The sequence below is a fragment of the Girardinichthys multiradiatus genome, chromosome 9 (genome assembly GCF_021462225.1).
Source record: "Girardinichthys multiradiatus isolate DD_20200921_A chromosome 9, DD_fGirMul_XY1, whole genome shotgun sequence".
NCBI lineage: Eukaryota > Metazoa > Chordata > Actinopteri > Cyprinodontiformes > Goodeidae > Girardinichthys > Girardinichthys multiradiatus.
The window spans coordinates 23612421-23620978 of record NC_061802.1 but is presented as its reverse complement, the minus strand read 5'-3'; the positions used below and the strand labels follow the sequence as shown (position 1 = coordinate 23620978).

At 39.6% G+C, this 8558-nt stretch overlaps 1 long non-coding RNA gene across 2 annotated transcripts; it reads right to left on the bottom strand.

Moving 5' to 3' along the window:
* Positions 1-406: 406 nt before the first annotated feature.
* LOC124874402 lies at positions 407-8280 on the bottom strand. 2 transcript variants are annotated; one of them, XR_007039794.1, is made up of 4 exons: positions 7741-8280; positions 7303-7510; positions 565-854; positions 407-472 (listed from the first exon to the last, which is right to left on the bottom strand). It is a non-coding gene; the product is annotated as an uncharacterized LOC124874402 (long non-coding RNA). The 2 variants fall into 2 exon arrangements; XR_007039793.1 differs by having other exon boundaries at positions 7303-8280.
* Positions 8281-8558: the final 278 nt, after the last annotated feature.

Below are 8558 nucleotides of genomic sequence, written 5' to 3'. Positions count from 1 at the left end.
GTGGTTAGTAATACCTAATATGGGTCCTCCCACTTAGGTGAAATACCAATGTTTCTTTTCTACACTCCTTATTAACACACAGTCTCCTGCTTCCACTAGTTGGTTTTCCTGCTGGGAAATAGAACATTCCTCATTAGCTTGAATTTGTTTCTGTTGCTTTTCTAACATACTCCTCATATAATAAGCTAGGTTGACTTCTTCATCTAACTCCCACTGATTTTTGAACTGTGGTAATCTGTATGGTCTTCCAAATAACGTTTCATAGGGTGTTAGCCCTGAGGTGCTTGTAATGTTTAGTTGGAAATAGTTCTATCCGTTTAGAAAATGCATCTATAATGACTAAACTGACATCATTTTTGACACTGATCTGACCCACATGCAGAAAGAACACAAGTAGAAAGCATCAAACGGTGAAAAGAAGTTTATTATTTCTAAATTCTACACGGGGATGACAGGGATCTGGTCTCTCCAACTGTGCGAGAAAAAAGAACTGATAAGAAAACAGGACGGCAATGTATATATAAATATATAAATATAAATATGAATAATGATAAATGCTCTTACTAGAGAGTGAACGGAATCCGCCAGGGGAGACGGGGTTTAGGAGAACTGAAGTAGAGCTCACAGCGAAACGTGCTTTCTGTGGAAAGCGAGCGGAAGGTGAAGCAGGAGTTACGTAGGAGGGTGGACAGATCTGCAGGAGAAGTACGCTTGTCGTAATGTAGCACAGATCCAGTAAAAGGTGAAGATTGCTCAGTCCAGGAGTGTACGTAGAATTCCAGACAGGTAATCCAAAAGGCTCCAAGCGCTCGAGGAATAGTTAGAGAATCGATGCACATCGAGGTTACTGATACCTAAGGCGAAAACACAAATGTCAGAAAGGAACAGAGCAGATCAAAACCCAAAAACTGGCTCGAGATGGTTACCACATAGGCTCAACACTCAGGCGACGAGTAGCAGGCAGCCACGGCTTAAGTAGCGTACCTGTCCACATTCCTCCTGTAGCTCGACACCCTCTGCTGGACGAATAAGGTTAGCAGCAAGCAGAAAACAGACAGGCTCCCAGAACCCGACATAAACAGAACTTTTTTTCCCTTCACTGTGATTTAACTCAATAAAATCCATATAAATAGTTTGAAAGGGGTATCTTGGTTTTGGAAATTGTTCCCTTCGTGGTCTTAAATCCCTTGTGGATTATGTTTTGCACATGTTAAACATGTTTTCCAAAATTTTTATTTTTTTTTATTTTTTTTATAAGAATTCAGAATTAAATCCATATGTTATATAATATTAATATATCTGTCCTACCATTCCTCCCTGTTGAGACATTGTGAAACACAATGGCTCAATATTGCCGCTGATTATAACCATTGGAAAAGAGAAGGGGTCATACAGGTAGCAGAAATGGAGGGCGTGTTTGCACCTCAACCATAACTGAGCCGGTTTAGGCTGAACCTGACTTCCCAATACTCCATCCAACAGGGATGATAAACTAAGCCACTTTAACTATAAGCTTTATCAGAAAGGAAAGTTTTAAGCCTAGCCTTAAAAGTAGACAGGGTGTCTGCCTCACGGACTAAAACTGGGAGCTGGTTCCACAGGAGAGGAGCCTGATAACTAAAGGATCTGCCTCCCATTCTACTTCTAGAGACTCTCGGAACCACTAGTAAACCTGCAGTCTGAGAACGAAGTGCCCTGTTAGGAACATATAGAACAATCAGATCTCTGATGTATGATGGAGCTAGATCATTAAGGGCTTTATATGTGAGGAGGATAATCTTAAATTCTATTCTGGATTTAACAGGGAGCCAATGAAGGGAAGCTAAAGTAGGGGATATATGATATCTCTTTTTAAATTTCATCAGAACTCTTGCTGCAGCATTTTGAATCAGCTGAAGGCTTTTAACTGCATTTTGTGGACATCCTGATAGTAAAGAATTACTATAGTCCAGCCTTGAAGTAACAAATGCATGGACTAGTTTTTCAGCGTCACTCCTGGATAGGATATTTCTAATTTTGGCAATGTTCCAGAGATGAAAGAAGGAAATCATAGAAACCTGTTTAATATGGGATTTAAATGGCATGTCCTCGTCAAAAGTAACACCAAGGTCTTTTACTTTATTACCGGAGGTCAATTTAATGCCATCCAGGTTAAGTGATTGACTAAGCAGTTTCTTTTTTAAAGACTCCGGTCCAAAGATGACAACTTCTGTCTTGTCTGAATTTAGAAGCAACAAATGTAAAGTCATCCAAGTTTTTATATCTTCAAGACATGCTTGTAGTCAATCTAACTGGTTGGGTTCATCAGGATTTATGGATAAGTAAAGCTGAGTATCATCAGCGTAACAGTGAAAATGTATCCTATGCTGCCTGATAATTTGACCTATTGGAAGCATATATATAGTAAAGAGAATTGGCCCAAGTGTTGAACCCTGTGGTACTCCACAATTAACCCTGGAGTTTAAAGATGATTTATCATTTACATGAACAAACTGGAATCTGTCAGACAGATAAGATTTAAACCAGCCTAGCGCTGTTCCCCTGATCCCTACAGCATATCCCAGCCTTTTTAAGAGAATATTATGGTCAACTGTATCAAATGCAGCACTGAAATCTAAAAGGACAAGTACAGACAAAAGTCCATTATCTAAGGCCATAAGAATATCATTAGTGACTTTCAGAAGAGCTGTTTTAGTGCTATGGTGATCTCTGAAGCCTGACTGAAACTCTTCAAACAGGTCATTGCTGTGTAAATGCTCACACATTTGATTAGCAACTATTTTCTCAAGAATTTTAGATAAGAATGGAAGATTGGATATAGGTCTGTAATTGTTCAAGTCATCTCGATCAAGCGAAGGTTTCTTAAGTAAAGGTTTAATTACAGCTAGCTTAAAAGCCTGTGGTACATATCCATTTACTAAAGATTAATGGGGCTGGTAATCAGAGGGAACACTTCCTTAAATAATTTGGTTGGAATTGGGTCTAACATACAAGTTGAAGGTTTAGATGAAGCTAATATTTCTGGTAACTCAGGAAACTCCACAGGATCAAAACAGTCCAAACACAAATCAGGTTCTGCAGTTATTTCCAACGTTGTCTCACTTGCTGAGGGTGAAGTAATCATCTTCAGGAGTATGTCAAAGATTTTATTTTTAATAGAATACATTTTATTTAAGAAGAATCCCATAAAGTCATGACTGCTAAGAGCTAAGGGAATGGATGGCTCAACAGAGCTATAACTCTGTGTAAGTTTAGCAACTGTACTAAAGAGAAACCTAGGATTATTCTTGTTCTCTTCTATTAATGATGAGAAATAAGCTGTTCTGGCTTGGCGACATGTCTTGTTATACAACAGTAGGTTATTTTTCCAGATTAAGAAAAAAACAGATTTATTGACCTCCACTGTGCTTTTCAGTGATAATGAGGACATTAAAAGTGGAACAAATTCTTTAAAGGATGTTACAGCATCGTCTGATAATGATCTACTATAATAAAATTTTATTTCAGGTGTGGAGTACTCAGTTAAATTAAACTCAAAGTTTATTAAGAAATGGTCAGACAGGACAGGGTTATGAGAAAATATTGTTATGTCTTTACACTCAATGCCATATGTCAGCACAAGGTCCAGAGAATGAAGAGAAAGGTAGGTAGGTTTGTTAATGTTTTGAGCAAAGCCAATTGAATCTAAGATAGCATTAAATGCTATATTTAGGCTATCACTTTCAGTGTCAACATGAATGTTAAAATCCCCCACTTTAATAACTTTATCTGTATTTAATACTAAATCAGATAAAAGGTCTGAAAACTGATCTAAAATTGAGAGTAAGGGCCTGGTGGACGGTACAAAACAACAAACATAAGTTGTTTTAGTGCTTTGCAATTTGGATGAGGAAAACTAAGGATTAAATATTCAAAAGAGTTGTAGCTATTGACTGGTCTGGGACTAATAAATAAATTGGACTGAAAGATGGTTGCTACTCCTCCTCCTTGCCCGGTATTTCGAGAAATGTGAAAATTGTAATAATTAGTAGGAGTCGACTCATTTATAGTAACGTAATCCTCTTGCTGCAGCCAGGTTTCTGTGAGGCAAAATAAATCAATGTGATTGTCAGAAATCAGGTCATTAACTAGCAATGTCTTTGTAGAGAGAGATCTTATGTTCAGTATGCCACATTTAATTGTTTTAATTTTTCTTTTCGGTCTGAGTTGTGTTTATTTTTATGAGATTTTCCTGATTTCCTCCTTTTAGATTATTTTTTTATCTATTCAATTTTGGCCATGGGCGAGACACTGTCTTAATAGGGTAATGGGTGGGTAGCAGTACAGAAGCTGCAGAGAGGAGTATTAAACTACGACCCTGCTTCCTGGTCTGAACCCTGGGTTGTCAGAGTTTTGGCGAACTAATAAATTTGGCCAGATTCCTAGAAAGAAGAGCAGCTTCATCCAAAGTGGGATGGATGCCGTCTCTCCGGATCAGACCAGGCTTTTCCCAAAATGTTTGCCAGTTATCAACGTAACCTACATTGTTTTCTGGACACCACCTAGACAGCCAGCGGTTGAATGACAGTATACAGCTAAACATGTCGTCACTGGTTAAATCGGGAAGGGGACCAGAGAAAATTACGGAGTCCGACATTGTTTTGGCAACCTTACACACCAAAGCAACACTAACTTTAGTGACCTCCGATTGACGTAACCGGGTATCATTACCGCCAGCGTGAATAACAATCTTACTGTATTTAGGCTTATCCTTAGCCAGCAGTTTCAGGTATGATTTGATGTCGCCCGTTCTGGCCCCTGGCAAACATTTGACTATGGTCGCTGGTGTCTCTAGTTTCTTACTATGGAGCTGCCAATTACCAGAGTTGGCTTCTCAGCAGGTGTGTCGCTGAGCGGGGAAAATCTGTTAGAAACGCAGATGGTTGGTGGTGACCTGTGGGCTGGGATCTAGGACTATGCTTTCTATGTACTGTCACCCAGCCGGCCTGAGGTCCCGGCTGCGCGGGCTCTGCTGGAGGACTGCTACGGGGAGCTACCCTCGGTGGCTCCACGCTGGCTAAGTGGCCTCGGCTATCTGCTGGTTTTTCAACAGCGCGGAGCCGGGCCTCCAATTCCGACACCCTCGCCTCCAAAGCTATAAAAATGCTACATTTATTACACGTACCAGTATCACTAATGGAAGCAGAGGAGTAACTGAACATCTGACACGGAGAGCAGGAGAGGGGAGAGTTGGAGAGAGAAACAGCAGCACGGGTAGCCATGGTGGAGTCAAAGCTAATGCTAAGCTAGCGACCCCTAACCACTACTAGAAAAAAACGTGTAAAACACTGAGAGTCCCCAAACGTTAAAAGCAGCAACAGAAAGCATGTGTTTTAATGTGCTTATGTATTAGAACAAGTAAGAGATATCACAGTAGAGAGAAATCAGATCAAACGAGAGAGCCTTCACACACCAAACAATTCACCAAGTGCAACAGCGAAAACAGGAAGTGACGTTACCCAGAGCTCCAGCCAATCACTGCATCATAACTATATGCGGTTATCCATTTATTTAAATATTTTAATTTGTTTGGATCCTGTGCTTCTATGAATTTCCAATCTTTGCATTGTAATTAATTTTTTTGTTTGTTTTTACTTGCCCCTTTTCCCATTTTTGAAAAATTTGGTCCAGTATATCAATACCTAGGGTATTGATATACCCTAGGTATAGGAATAGTCCCTACCTGGACTATTCTGCTCAGTAGGGTGACAGGAAAATATCCTTTTTTTGGTAATTCTCACTTCAACTCTTTTGAGTGGAGAATTCTTGCCTTTGCATCCACAAAAGTTAGTCACTTACAATCCTATGGGGTAAGAACGCTGTCAAAAACAATGTGTATGTAAAGACGGAATTGTGTGCATATTAGTCAATAGTTGTGCATAAGTAAAATCCAAAAGAGGTATTGTATATTTTCTCTGTAAGAATACAAAATAAAATGTTACAGCTTCAAGAAATTACAAAAACAAAGTTCAAGTTTACAGTTGTGGTTTATTCTTTATGAATACAATATGCTATAACAGTTTGTGAATACAATTTATTTTCTTTGAGAATACGAATTTACATCAGCGACTTGGTGCCACATGATCTCAGGGTGGTTAGTGGAGCATAGTTAGTCAATTCGCGTTGCGCATGCGCTGTCACACTCCTCACCTCCAGTAAACGTAGTGCCAGAATGGGAGGTACTTCAGTCTAAAAGGAATATTAGGAACAGAGGGGAGATAGGGGGGAATCAAGAGTATTATAAATAAAGCATTGTTCTTATTTTTATGAAATACAAAACTAAAACACAGAATATAGTGGGTGGAGTTATACAATGATGTACAGTAGGTGGCAGTATGCACCTCTGAATTTGTGGCAAACCGCCAGCAGAAGAAGAGAAGAAGAAGAAGCAGCAGCAGTAGCGCCAAAAGAACGGACCAAGAAACTACGGTACAAAGCCAGGTAATGTTAAAAAGTTTGTATATGTCTTAATGTTGTTAATATATGCTCTTGGTCCATCATCTTGGCGCTAGTGCTGCTGCTGCTTCTTCTTCTTCTTCTCTTCTTCTGCTGGCGGTTTGCAAAAAATTCAGAGGTGCATACTGCCACCTACCGTACATCATTGTATAACTCCACCCACTATATTCTGAGCCTGAGATCAGGTGACACCAAGTTGCTGATGTAAATTCGTATTCTCAAAGAAAAGAAATCATATTCACAAACTGTTATAGCATATTGTATTCATAAAGAATAAACCACAACTGTAAACTTGAACTTTGTGTTTGTAATTTCTTGAAGCTGTAACATTTTATATTGTATTCTTACAGAAAAAATATACAATACCTCTTTTGGATTTTACTTATGCACAACTATTGACTAATATGCACACATTTCCGTCTTTACATACACATTGTTTTTGACAGCGTTCTTACCCCATACAATCCTACTGCTTTGGTATGAGGCAAACCTAGTGGTTTAAATCCTCCATTCATTTCTCACATTCACCTATTTTATTTTTAAATGCGGAATTTTCTTACTATTTTTGTTTAAATACTTATCAGGACTCCGCCGTCCCTTAAACACGGAATTTTCAGTATTACTTCTTAATACGTTTTAGGACTCCGACATCCCCTTTTTAAACACGGAATTTTCAGTATTTCTTCTTAATACTTTTCAGGACTCCGCCGTCCTACTTTACCTGTTAGGGCCTAGGATACACAGGGTTTTATATCATGCAATGACCCCCAGTCATTCATCACACCTTTTAATCCAAACTCAACTCACCACTCTGTCTTTCCCCTCTCTCTCGGAGTTACGTCAGCCCCCACCGGGCGGGCCGAGGTCCAGTCATGGAAAGGGTCTGAGAGTCTCCCTGATGAAGCCTGCCGTGCGCACGGTCTTTACTGGATTCCACCAACCCGCTGGAATCCTCAGGCGTATTGGACTCCGGCTCGAAGGACCACAAATGTCAGGTTTAATCAACCTAAAATACCTATAACATCACAAAAGAAGAGAAAGACAAGATAATTAGTTTCTTACTCGCTGTGAGGAGAACGGACAGAGAAGTGCTCCTACCACTCTGAAAACACATCTCTCCAACACCTCTTTTTATTATCTTTAGGGTGGTCCCTAGTTACATAAACGTTGCTGCTCTAAAGGTTGGGGAACAAACAATAGCAACGTGACATAGATCATGTACACCATTATCTTGTACAAACACACTTGCATAGTCTCCATAATCTTAAGGTATGTGTGATCTTTGTTCAGGAATATCAGCTGTTGTCTTTGTGATGTCCTCAACTGTGACTGCATCATCCCGATTCCACCTTTCCTCCTTGCCTGCAAACAACTTATCACATGTTTGTTTACACATACAACATGAAAAGTTATAAAAGTCAAATAACAAAGGTAATAAAGAGATTATGCAAGATAAATTTATATACAATTATTCCAACATTATATCTGTTTAACATCCATCCATTGGGGAAACCCAGCGGGATTTTGAAAACAATGTGCCAGGAGTTAGCTGTTCTCTCGGGGTTTAGCGCACCTCAAACACCCGGTCAGCTGACAGCTGGCGAGGCGAGCCGGCTGCTGTGGCAGCGGACAAACACATGGGCGCATTTGTGTAATTAAGCGAAATCTTGATAAACTGATCAGATATTTTTGATTTACACAACTACATTCTTGTCTAAAAACAATGTAAAAGTTCAGTTGTTTCACAGAATGCACACTATATCCAATTTTATTCAGAGCTTTTTTCTTTCCTCCGGCCTTTGTCACCTCTGTTTGAACAATCTACTTTGACCCGCAATGAATCATGGGATAGGGTGGGACATGGAGGATACACTGGATCCATCCTTCAAATCTGGGGATAAGAAGGACGCATTTGTTGGAACCTTGGAGATTGGACAGCATTCATCGCCTCATCCAGGATATTCTCGTCCTACAAATGCGTCCTTCAAAGGATACAGTCCTGAATTCGGACACAGCAATAATGAATGACATCCGTGAATCAGTAAATCTGTGTTTGATTAATC